This window comes from Cibotium barometz, chromosome 1 (genome assembly GCF_041138505.1).
Source record: "Cibotium barometz isolate CiBa-2024 chromosome 1, ASM4113850v1, whole genome shotgun sequence".
NCBI lineage: Eukaryota > Viridiplantae > Streptophyta > Polypodiopsida > Cyatheales > Cibotiaceae > Cibotium > Cibotium barometz.
This window is the reverse complement of record NC_141046.1, coordinates 68242058-68256023: the sequence shown is the minus strand read 5'-3', so window position 1 is coordinate 68256023 and position 13966 is coordinate 68242058. Positions and strand designations below refer to the sequence as shown.

Here is a 13966-nt window from a genome sequence, read left to right as displayed (position 1 = left end):
GATCGAATTTGGACCAACCTTAATATTACCCTTGTCTTAACTAGAAAATTTGACCAGTCGCAAAAATCTTTCCTCACTGCTTGATTAGGTGTTTGCATTATGCTTACATTTAATTACACCTTACTTGTTATACAATGTTGCCTTGCAGACCTTCGACATTTCCAACGCCAACATGTATCTTACAAACAACCTTGATGAATCTTTATCGACATGTTCCTAGGATGAAATCTACATCAGGAAGGGAGACATGTTAACCCTCATCATTGGACACCTCTCCAACGTCGATGCCATCCATTGTGACAACTATCACTTCATTTTGTCACATTGACATTAAAAATACTAACATTTTATATTCTATGAAAGACATGCCACATGATTAATTTTGGAGATTAGATTAAGTGTTTGCACAAGCCTAAGGCGGTCCTAGATAGCCACGGACCTATATTTTAAGTATGTCCGACCAAGGTGTGAATACTGGGGGCCAAGATAAGGGTCAATTTGTATTCTCACCATTCATTCTCTTATGCAACTAATAGAGTGCTCTCCTTCTCTACTCTCTTTCTCTCTTGTGTGTCTTACTTGCAACTAATAGAGTGCTCTTCTTCTCTACTCTCTTGCTCTCTTATGTGTCTTACTTACCTAATTCAATTAGAGCTATTATATACTCATTGTGTGTGTGTGTGTGTGTGTGTGTGTGTGTGTGTGTGAGAGAGAGAGAGAGAGAGATTGAGAAAGAGGAGAGCCGAGTTTCCTTTGAGTGTGGCAGCAACGAAGTGGAGCTTTGGAACGTGGTTGCATGGTAACATCGTCTCTTACAAGAATCCGAGCACAAGTATTCACGAGGTGAGTGACACACCTTGCCTATGCAATTGTAAGCTAGGTTATGGAAGATTAGTTTCTCGATTGAGGTATTTTATGCTCCCAAGTGCGGTTGGGCAAAACCCCATGACCTTGGTTTGTTCCTACACTCTTTCTATGGTGCAAGGGCATCCCACTTTCCTTGTTAGTCATTTGAACAGATTTTGGGCATTTTATTTTATTGATTATTGTGAATTCAGTACAATGTAATGTGGGGGGTTGAATGTGTTGGATGTCTATCTATCACGTTATAGTGATTTTAATCCAAAAAAAATTCTTGGTTAGTCATTTGAGTCATACATCCAATTTTGTTATAGATGGCGTAGCCAAAACGGACCATGAGGGCCTCCTCATCGAAAGATCCTAAGATAGGTCAATGAGGACTTGGAGGTACGAGCCGCATAAGATAGGTCAAGAACGCTATATCGAGAAAAAATATATCCAATCTTTGGGCAATGAGGACTTGGAGGTACGAGCAGCATAAGTCCATTCTACGTGAATTGCAAAAGGCGTCGAGAGTAATTCCGAAGCTTCCATTCAAGCGCCTTGTCAGATCCATTTGTAAAAGAAACCACATTGGTATGCATTGGCAGGGCTCAGTGCTGGGTTGCTTACACGAGGCTACCATGGATTGGCTTATTGAGTATTTTCAGGACAGCTACATTTTAGTTGCCTATGCACATAGTGATAGTGATGTCGAAGGACATGTACTCGCTACTATAGCTTCTTATGTTCAGGTGTATGACAAGCCTCTAGAGCTAGTTAACTTCACTGACACAAAGATGAAAGGTATCCTGGAGATCCCTCTCCTGAGAGAAAGAGTTACTATCACTGAAGAGACAAAGGTCAATCATTCGTGTGACACATAGCTCAACGCACAAAGGACCAATAACAAAGCCAAAAGTAGAGAGACTAATAGGGAGAGTATTTAAAGGGAAAGGAAAGAAGTTGTTGTCCAGAATTGCATAATTCTAATGTTGAAGCTTGAGGTATTTGGTACCCTCATTAGACTTCCAGTGCAAAACACTCCTCAATACTTTCCTTTCGACGTGGAGGAGATTGATGTCTTATCCAGAATGCAAAAGGAGGTCAAGAACAGAGTTATGGATACTACTTTAAGGTTTTCTATATCCATGCTCTAAACTTTAATTTAAAGTGTTATGCTCTCTCAAAGTAATATGATGTAAATCATCTGTGCAGCTTGGTTTTATCAAATCTCCCATAGGAAGCTCAATGCAGGGTATATATTTTGGACTCTCTTATATCCTCGCTTCTGGTTTCAAAGAAGATTCCTTATGTGGATGTATGTCCATGGTTTCAGCATATAGGTATGGACCAAGCCAAGATCTTTGCAATGGCCTACCATGAAAAGTAAGTGTTATGTGGATGTATGTCCATGGTTTCAGCATATAGGTATGGACCAAGCCAAGATCTTTGCAATGGCCTACCATGAAAAGTAAGTGTTATGTAACCTAAATTGTACTTTTCGTATTTTGACATAGATACTAGATTTACTATCTTATACTATTTATTGACTTTTGTAGTGCACACTCGAGTTTGATTGTTATAGATACTAAGTTGAAGCGATGTTATCTTGCCAATTCAACTCTAAGATTTCATGATAACGTGAGGCAGTAAGTCCACACGATCGTTTTAATATTAGAGAGAGAGAGAGAGAGAGAGAGAGAGAGTATTGAGAATTGAAAAATGGTGTGTAGATCTATTAGAAAGTTAATAACTAGTATCGAGGCTCTTACCCAGGAGGAGATTTTAGAGGCAACATAGATCATTAGATGTAAAGTCTCGCAACAACAGGATGGCTAAGTGTGCTACAACGCCATGTTGCTACTGCACTCAATGTTGGGACTGCCCTTAGAAAATGTTTCTTCTTTTAATAATATTTCAATTTCCTTGTACATTCACTGATACACATGTAATTTTTCTACATGTAGAATCCACAATTAGTGAAATATAGGGATTTGGATATAAGACTATTCAAGGCCACAATAATTGAAACTCTAATCAACAATATTGGGCAACGAGAGTCTAATGTGCCATATGCATTTGTGCCCCCTCCACAACGGCCAAGATCAATGCCACTGTGGTAGTATCCGCAAATGCCAACCGATATGGAGTGGATTCACCGTGGAGATTCATCATCCTTGATGGGAGCAAGCACAGCAAGAGCATGCTCGTGACTCTCCCCAACAGCAAGAGCCAGCTTACTCTCCCCCACAGTAAGAGCAAGCTTCCCCTGCCCAACGATATATAGAATTTGCATCAGCCTAGTTAACTAGAATTCGCATATTAAGAACACATCTCTAATGCAATGTGTAAATTTAATATAATTGACAATGTAAGAAGGCATTGATCTTTGTATTAACTGCTCTCGGCATGTACAAAAAAATTTCATACCGGATGTTAACAAGGCATTTTGTATCTCTACTTTGTATCTCTACTTTGTAATGATGATCTCTATGATATAGTCGATAGCACCAAGAAAACTTGCTTCGTGGTAATGTATTTACATGAAATGGTCCTTTCGTTCTCCATGGTACCTATATATAGAATTGAGAGCAATGTATGTAAGTAATAGCCTGTTATAACTTAATGTTGAAATCTAGACATTTTCAAGATAGAGAAGCAGGGATGGGATGTTTAGGACGTGTGGTTGCCATTAATGCAAATAGAAAGAAAAAGATGCAAAAAGAAGAAAGAAGTAACATTTACACAACATATAGACCAAAGATAACTCTTAAATTTTTATTATAGATGGATAGGTTACAATCTCAAGGTGATTCCACAAGTTCTAGGATATGTGGTTCGATACAAACAGAGCAGGTTTTGAAAGCTTCACTCGTGTTTTCAATTTTCTTACCATCTAACTTAAAATAGAAATATCTCGGTGTATCACTACACATCAATTGGATCTCTTATCTAAGAAAATCCAATGGCTAATAGCTTTCTAAATTGACCGATTAACAGGTCTCAACCTTGTGATTGGATTACAAAATCTATGATAGAAGAGTGAGTTCTATCACGCATGTCTTGATCCAAGCTTTATTAGACGCCTCTCCACATTTGCCATCTTCTGTAATAAAATCACATGCATAATGTTTGCCTCCCAATGAAATATGTGGTCATAGAAATAATCAATGCTAAAAATTAACAGCTGTCACTCTAACAAAATTTGCTACAAACACAAACAAACTTTATGTTCTTATTTCACGTCAATGTAACATCTGGCATTATTACTTTGCATTTAATGGCAAGTGGTCCTCTTTACATCTCATCTCTCCCCTAAAAACTGGTTCATCCCCAATGATTATCAAGGGAATGATATGTTAACTTTATTTTCTTGGCACTCTCACATAATGCAAACATCTGTGCAAAGGCGTTAAATGGTATAAACCACCTCAAATGAATGTCCTTAGAGCCTGTTTATTTATGGTTTCATTACTACACGTATATCTCTTCTTATCTTATTCTTGTATGCTACAATGATGTATATGTAAGAACAAACCCATTCTTGGGTAGATAATGGTGGTAGTGGGATAGACTCCAATCTACCAATATTATCATTTACATTAGCCAAAACATACATGGAATTATAAAAAAAGATTCCTTGTGCTGCTAAATGGCTAGGTGGGTTGTCATATAGCAATGTTCCTATCTCCTTTATATGGAAGACATTGATTCTTTCACTAATGCACTCTGCATTCTGCCGGATATAAAGCTACAAGAAAATTTTAATGCTTAGCTATAGAGCACAAAACAATTAGGTATAGAAGATTAAAAAAAAAAGACTACTTATTGAATCTTACTATTTGTCTTAGATCTTGTACTTTCATCATGGTGATGTAGCATTATGTCTATGTGCATATAAGTATATTGCACAAGAATCTCTATTGCACCATTTGGTCGTGTGCAAAACTCTAGGGTTCTATCTTTCCAATGCTTGTTAGGATCACCAATGTCTTTTTATTTTAACTTAAATGCTCCTCGAGTGCTGGGTCTCATTGTGATCTAGTCTGACTTCTTGAACCGCTAAGGAATCCAGTGCCATCAACATTCTTCCTGTTGAAAAGCTTCACACTTTTAATGCTACATATGTTTTTTCTCCTAAAGCTTATCTACAAAGAGAGAACATAAAATTATTACCATTTCGATGGGCTCAACAATCTAAATTAAAAAAATAAAACTTTAAAAAATGTTGTGAACCTTGAACTCCGTTTTTCCTGAGTTAGCAAATAATCCTGTAAGTTTTCACAAATAACATCATGGTCCATAAGATTAATGAACACAACAAAAAAAAAATCACAAAGAAATCATGATTAACAAAAATAGCTTAACAAAGTTTACCAGACTATTAAGATGGAAGAAAAAAGAGACTGAGAGAACAAGAAGAAGAGATGAAGCAGATATTGCGAAAATAAGTGACGTTATAAGAGAGATGGGAGATGAAGAGAACAAAGTTCAAATTGTGGAGAAAGTTTTCAATCAGCCCGGCCTCTTTTCCTAATATTCCTTCTGACATACGTTTTATTTAGTAGGTGGTATTCTGGCCTGACATTCTTCTATTTTTTGAGTTTTATGCCAATATATTGTATTCCTCTTTTTTGAGCTTGAAATTGTGGGGACCATTCTGACAAAAAGGATCCATGTTCCATGGATCTAAATTCCAAGCTCTCCCATTGGCTCCCAAAAAGGGTCCATTTGGAGCCCAAATTTCCCTAATGCAAACTCAGAGGCTAGTAAGCATGGCTCAAAGGCCAGTGAGCATGGCTCAAAAGGCTAAGAGGCTCTGACATCGAGCACGAGTTGCAAAATCGTTTAGGCATAATAACTGCCTTGGATTCTGGGATACTTGAATCACTTCAGCACATGATGCATGCTTGGAATCCCTTTACACAAGCTTTATAATGTGTAAGTTAAATGTTTAATGAGAACCCGGGTGTGGAATAAAAAATGATAATATGTGAGACTAAGATAATGTCAAGGTAGTACTCAACTCCAACAGCAAATGGAGGTTGCAGGAATTATGTTTGGCCAAGGTGATGATCATAATGTTGATCATTGTGATATTTTTCTCTGTGTACTGAACAAGGGAGTCTTCAAAGGATATCAAATTTACATAGATCGTATATGCCTCTATTGTATGTTCTCTTATTTCCCACTGGGTATGATGGATGACATTTAAGAGTTCCTTATGTTGATGTGCTAGAGAATATTCTTGAAAGATCATTGACAAATAGCCAATGTATTACTCAGAGAGAATATTATTCCTATGTATTACTCAGAGAGAATATTATTCCTATGTATTACAAGTTCGCCCCATGACACAAATGCTGGCTTGCTGCATGGTGGACGACTACTTCAACAGTATATTGTTGATGCATATTGCAGTGTGGAAGAATCTCAATTACAATAGCTTCAAAAAAATCAAAAGAATCTTTGTAGCGAATTCTACTCTGGCTTGGCTGACATGGTGTATGGTGATGTAGTAAATGATAATATTGCAAGCAGAATTGTGGGTAGTAGAACAATGTTACCTTCAAGTTTCATTGGAGGTCCACAAAAAATGTACTAGCTTTATCAGGATGTTATGGCCATTGTTCATTCAAAAGGTAAGCTAAATCTATTTATTACCTTCACATGCAATCCGAACTGGCAAGAGGTAATTGATTCTTTACTCCCTGGACAAACTACAAATGAATGTCCTGATTTGACATGTAGAGTATTTTATCATAAGCATAGGGATATGATTAAACAAATCAATCAAGGTCAGCTTTTTGGTAAAGTGATTGGTTATGTCTTAGTTATTGAGTTTCAAAAGAGAGGCTTGCCTCATTCTCACATGTTGCTTATATATGTTGCTTATATTGGATGGCCCTCACAAATCGCAAATAGTCCTTCAATATGATAGTTTGTGCTGAATTGCCCTATAAGGAAGTGTTTCCAGCTTTGCATCATGTCATCTCTCAATGCAATATCCATGGGCCATGTGGACCATTCAACCCAAGGGCTATTTGTATGCAATAAGGACGGTGTATAAGGAAGTATCCGCGTGGGTTTACACAAGAGACTATTGTGGATAGTAGTGGTTACCGTGTGTACATGCGACAAGATGATGGTAATGCTGTGATTGTTGTGAAGAAAAATAAAGTTGATAATAGATGGGTTGTGCCTTATATTCCATATTTGTCAGTTACTTACAATGCTCACATTAATGTGGAAATATGTTCTACCATATCAGTAGCTGTCAAGTATATTTACAAGTACATATACAAAGGGCATGATAGAGTAACAATAATGGTGTTGATGCAGCCAACCAAGTTATTTTGATGAAATTGAAACTTACTTGGATGCACGCTATATCTCCGCCTTTGGAGACTATATGAATTTGATTTGCATGATGAGAAGCCAAATGTACAAAGATTACAGGCACATGTGGATGGTGGTCAAACCATTATATTTAGAGACAATGACAATAGTTGCTGATATTGTGAACATAGAGAACTCAAGGAAGATAACTTTGACAGAGTGGTTTACATGCAGTACACAACATCCAAAAGCTAATGATACATTATATTGTTGCAATGGATATGGAACCAAAGAAAGATGTGGGCCAAGAGGAAACAAGGGAACATGATTGGCGGAATGTATTTTGTAGCCCCCTCTGCTAGTGAACAGTTTTATTTACGGCTACTACTAGCAGTTGGTAAAGGGTACAAGTCCTTTCAAGATTTGCGCACATTCAATGGTATTGTTTATCCTACATTTAAAGTTGCTTGCATTGGTAGGGGTATATTGGAAGATGATTTATTTAAAGCTGCTTGCATTGGTAGGGGTATATCCTACATTTAAAGCTGCTTGCATTGGTAGGGGTATATCCTACATTTAAAGCTGCTTGCATTGGTAGGGGTATATTGGAAGATGATTTAGAATGGATTTCATGCTTAGAGGATGATTCTTTCATTGGTAGGGGTATATCCTACATTTAAAGCTGCTTGCATTGGTAGGGGTATATCCTACATTTAAAGCTGCTTGCATTGGTAGGGGTATATTGGAAGATGATTTAGAATGGATTTCATGCTTAGAGGATGATTCTTTCATGCAAAATTCCCTGTAGTTGAGATTTTGTTTATTCTCTGAGTAGAACTATGGGTGAATCATATGCCAGCATTAAAGTCATGGCTGAGACTCAGGCTCTTCTACACTTGGAGGGATTGCTTCGTGAATAAGGGTAAATGTTTAACTCATTTTGAAGGAATGTCTCGGCTTAATGAAAGAGATCTTCGGGCTTTGTGTAGTAATAAAATCCTTTTGGAGGAGAATGTTTTTGATTCAATTGAATAGACCATGATTTCACACTCCATGGAGTCTTCTTTGACAGTTAGTCAATGATCTGCCTATGACATTGTGGTACAAGCCGTTATGGGTTATGAATGTGGGATTTTCTTTTTGGATGGGGTCAGGAAAAAGATATTTTCTTTTTGGATGGGGTCAGGAAAAAGATATTTATATAATTTCTTTCTTGCTCGTATACGAGCTCAAGGATTTGTTGCCCTTGCCACAACATCCTTAAGAATAGCTTCCCTTTTGCTAGCAAATGGAAGTAATGCACCCAAATAGATTTAAGATACCCCTAGATCTAAACAACACTTCAAAATTCCTATCCATGGTGATCTTGCTAAACTTTTGAGAGAGTGTGATGAATATGATGGATTCCCTGTGTTTGAGAGAGGAGGCATGTGATTTACGTAATAGTTTGTTTCTCTCCAGAGAGAAGCGTAGAGTTTAAAGATTGAGCATTACCAAGTTAGAAGATTAATTAGAGCTTTGCTCATTTTTGTATGGATGTTTTGTGAGAGAGTTGGGCAGAGGAAGGGATCTGACTTATTATAATATATAACATCCATCAGTTATCTATTTCTTTTATGCATATTCTTGGTTAATGAATGGTACAAAGTTTAATTGTTATTATTTAAGTAAATTTTTGTATTATTTAAATATGTTCTGCTCTTATATCTTTCCCTCTCTTTCATTGTCTCTCACACATAATTGTGCACACACATGGTTGATGTGTTATTGTTGCATATTTATAGACATAAGAGTAATGTCAAAAGAAACTTTCAATATGGGGATGTCATGGATGCAAATTAGGGAAATTCTAGGTAAATAACATTTTTCTTATTGTTTTTTTACATTATTATTTATCCCACATGACATACCTTCGTTTTGTACAGCACCACCATTTTGGTTTGCACCTAGTGGGCCTTACTTTTATGTGTATGAGGCAATAAATGCCTATTAGGATGGGTAAGCAGTTTGTACTTTCCTCACTGTCTATTTTTTTACTAAAATAGAAGTTTGAGAATTGTGTTTTGATTTACTTTTGAATTTATTGAATTTAGAGATTTACCACTAAGGGATATCTTCATATTACAAATACATGAGGATTCTTTAGAGATGTATGGCTTCTCTGTCCCTGAGATGCCACAAGGTGTTTATCCCTTTCGAAATGATGATAGTTCTTTGAATATTCTCCTAATTGAAAAGTGTCGTTTCTAGGATATCATGTTCCAAAAGGATGGATACAGTACTGTAAGAGGACAAATTCCTACTATAATGTTTTTTTCATGCCGTCCCCTGAGACACCAACTGAACGTTCTTATTGTTATGGTGGTGAGTTACTATCTTTACGTGTTAATGTACTCTTTTTTATAATTTTAATTTCTCCTAATTGAATATACCTTTTTTATAGGTCTTATGCCATAGGCGATTGGGGATATTGGATTTCGACCTGCTCAGTATGAATTAGGAGATGTCCCTTGCAAAAAATGTTGGCACTTAGATTTTTGATTAGGAAATTCACACTTCCAATTATGAACACTTACTATTCTCAAATTCCTAAAAGCTATGGTTGCACTTTTTTTAAAATGTAAAAGTGATGAACTGCCAACTATGCACGATGATTCTTAAAATCATTAGCATCCTATTTGTCTTTGTCTCTCTCACTCACACTCGCACTCTTGAATGCACATACCATTGCAGTTACTTTATGTGTGTATAAACACATAAATTGAACGCGATATATATGCCATTCCAAACAATGCCACAGCATCGCATGGATCCTGTACTAGTATATGTGTATACATGTACATATATATGTATATACATACATGTATATATGTATGTATAAATGTAAATAAAAACACACACACATGTATATATGTATGTATAAATGTAAATAAAAACACACACACATGTATACACACATATACATATATATTTTTAATTTAATTTAATTTATATTAAAAGCTAATTTTTATTCTCTTTCTCTTGCTCTCTTTCTCTCTATTTTCACCCTCTCCCTCTTTAGACCTCTCTTTCTCTCTTTCTCTCTCCAGGCCTACCCCATTTCACTCTCTCTCAAGCACACACACATAGATGTAGATGTATGCACATGCATGCATACTCTCTCTCTCTCTCTCTCTCTCTCACACACACACACACACACACACACACACATGTACACACCCGCACCTGCACTAATGCAAACACACACTCTCTCCTCCCACACAAATATCTCACACATAGAAATTGTATGTCTGTCATCTCTCTGTCTCTCTCTTTCTCACTCATGCACAAACACACTCCCTCTCTCTTCACATACACACTCCCTCTCACACATAGAAACTCTCTCTCTCTCTCTCTCTCTTTCTCTCTCTCTCTCTCTCTCTCTCTCTCTCTCACACACACACACACACCCACACACACACATAATTTTAACTAATTAAATTTTAATGGTGGGGATGAGTGGTGAGGTGTGCTCGCTCTCAAATAAATACATCTTACATGTAACGTCTCTCTCTCTCTCTCTCTCTCTCTCTCTCTCACACACACACACACACACACACAAATTGCTTGCATTCTTATGTTTATAGACACATTCCCACACGTATGTTGATTTACACATGCACTCATTCACATATGCACAAATTTGCATTTCAAGATAATTAATTTGGCTATACTTACTTAGTTTTACAAAATTTTTAAATATGGTTAGTTGCTTGATCATACATAAAGACACATTCCCACACACATGGGTACATTTACACATGCACTTTTACACACATGTATGAATTTTCTTTTCAAGATAATTAATATGTCCTTACTTACTTAGGCTTACAATTGATTCCAAAATTGTACTTACATTTTATCTTTTTTATTAAAGCAACGTGTTATTACACACACACACACACACACACACACAATTATCTTTCACAGAACATAATGTTTTTTATACACACACACACTTAACTACATCATTGTAAGTTACACATGATGAAAAAATACCCAATTTTCGAGAGTCTATGGTCATAGTGTGAACAAGCCTTTGTAGTGAAGAATTTTTAAGGCTAAGCCTTGTGTCACACATTATTGGATACCTTTTCTACTTCATTTAATGAGAGTACTGGGTTAGCCATGCGACAACCCTATTCCATGGATATTATCTGCTTCTTGTAACTTCCTCTACAACTTTTTTGTTTCGGGTGGTTGCTTGATGCTCGTCTGTAGCGGTGGAGGAGATGGGGCACATCAGGTTCATATGGCAATTTCACACTCCAAACTCAGAGAGGTTTTCCTGTTTAAAGGCGGAAGTTTGAGGTGAGGGTAACATCTCACTTAGCCCAAATTATTATTGCTTGGTGCTTATGGCTCTATTACTTGCTTCTTTTGGGGTGCCTTCTACACAGGTGCACTTGGTTTCTATTTTTCAAAGCTTCCATACGATTGTTTATGCCTGCATGTGATAGATTTGTGACTAAAATAATTGATCAATCACATCCCATGAATACTTGACTGTTGTGTCTTTAACTGTACATAAATTCCTTTAAAGGCAAGGCTTCCATGTTGCCTTCTGTTATTGTTTATTGTACCTACGTTTTCCCACCACATCTCTTTGGTACACTAAGTATCCTTTGTGTAAGCTTCTAGACTTGGGTATGCTGCACTACTTTAGGGCTTTTGCATGCTATGGTGCATGGCTCACATGACACTATCTAATTGCCTGTCAGGACTCTGCTCTGACATACTGGTGATATACATGAATGTCAAAAATAATGGTAATCTGGTGCTAGAAGTTGATTTCCTGGTTTATTAGTAGGGTTGGGATTGATTATCAAGGTATGCTTGGCTGTACCTTGCACTGCTCTTAATGGCAGTGCTCTTGTTTATGATAGCACTACTCTTGATGCTTTAATAAACTATTTTCTTTTTGCAGTAGAATCTACCCTAAAATATGATTATGGCTGAGGTCTGTATGTGACTGGACTTTGACACTGAAGTTTTCTCTACATGGTTTGGACTCTCGTGTACAGGTTATATGATGGCTTAAGATGTCTTGGCTTGATTATGGTCAGGGTAGACTCTTTAGAGATGTGCTTTGGGAAGTGACTATTCTGACCATATAGATTTGGTCATTTATATCCTTTGGAATGCTAGTAGAAAGCATAACATCTGAGTATGTTTCTATATGGTTTGCATAGGGATTGCCTGAGGACTTCTAAGATTAAGTTTTTTTTCTTTTAATATATGTTTCTTGTCTCTCTTTGTTGATCTAATATGCTGGTTTTTTTATTGTTTCCCTTCACAACTTGTTACATAACCAGTTTCTAAAATACCCTATCTCATATACAACTTTGTGGTAATTTTTTGAGGCATATACCTTGCAGTTATCACATAGATTGGCATGGTTTTCTATACCTCTATTTGATATTAAAGGACTTAAATATGCTGCCTGGGCCTGGAGTATGAAGGCATAACATATTTTTTCCTTATGTTTGACTTGCATTATATGATGGTGTTTTAGCTCATATTGTATACCTCAGTTGTGGCAGTTGAAAATAAGGTTTTTTCTCTGGATTTGCTAAAGGGCTGGCTTCTCATTAGCTTTGCACATTTTTGGTTTTCAGCTGTTTACACAACTCTGTAGGCATTAGCTTGGGTCTGAACCCTGCAGCAAACTGAGCATTTTTCTATATGGCTATTCTCTTAGCCCCCTGATTTTATATCTCAAGTTTGGGAGACATAAATATATGTCTTTCTATTGCTCTATAGGGCTGCCTCCTGTTCAGCTCTTTGTATAGATGGTTACGCAACATTGATATAGATTATTGTGACTCCTTCCCTACCTATGATAGCCCTGATTCTGAATTATGTAGCTTTTTTCTAGGGTGTAGGTAGAGCTTGCAGGCCATTTGAATATGGAGCATGGGTTTTTAACTTCTACTCTTGTTACTGAATCTGAAGCAAACAAAAGTTTTCTGATTAGTTTTCTAGTTGTCTAGGATCTTGCTTACATATCTTTTGTATGTTTCAGCCTGGCATCCTAAGCCTTGGAGATGTATGGAATTAAGTCTGCGTATTTTCTTCCAATAGCCTAGATAAATTCATTCTATGTTCTATATAAGTTGTTTATCTTATATAAACTATGGTTGTATAACCATAGAACACAATGTACTTATGTATATAGAAGAAGATCTTTAAGGGCTGGTTGGCTAACTCAATACTTGGAGTATAACTACATACTTGCAGAGATAATTTTTGGATTGATTGATTCTTTTTTAACGTCTCAAAGATGATAGACATTATTTTTGGGTGACATCTATAGCATGTGGTAGGGTCCTTTGACACCTTCAATACGCATTTAGACTAATTTCTCTGTTTGTCTGTTTGTATGGATGCAGGTAACAGGAATGTTGTTAGGTTCTTTTTACTTTTATAAAACCATTGTATTATAGTTTGAGATATTATCTCGACATTTCCAACAAGATCTAATACAATGTAATATATCTTGTTGTCACTACCTGATCGCGTATGGTTGGAGTTATGACTATTGTTAATGTTTGACTGTAGATAGTTATTATAATTATTTCAAAAAACACACTTTTTTTTTTGGTAATGTCTAGTGCAGTATATTTATATGTTCACAAATTTACAAAGATGGGAGATCTCCATAAAGGAGAGGAACCCAAATGTCAGAAACATAAACAGAAGAGCTCTATGCAAGAAGCATCCATATCACCCTCATGGCAGGCAT

The 13966-nt window shown here is 36.6% G+C and overlaps 1 protein-coding gene and 1 long non-coding RNA gene across 2 annotated transcripts in view; both read left to right on the top strand.

The window, feature by feature from the left end:
• LOC147642376 (uncharacterized) overlaps positions 1-299 on the top strand; it is a 156408-nt gene extending 156109 nt beyond the window's left edge. Inside the window, exon 8 of the mRNA XM_086805707.1 lies at positions 149-299. The gene's annotated coding sequence lies outside the window, so the exon portion shown is untranslated. The remainder of the gene's footprint in view (positions 1-148) is intronic.
• Positions 300-11318: 11019 nt separating this feature from the next.
• LOC147642375 (uncharacterized) lies at positions 11319-13732 on the top strand. The gene is made up of 2 exons (XR_015262691.1): positions 11319-11532; positions 13614-13732. It is a non-coding gene; the product is annotated as an uncharacterized LOC147642375 (long non-coding RNA).
• Positions 13733-13966: the final 234 nt, after the last annotated feature.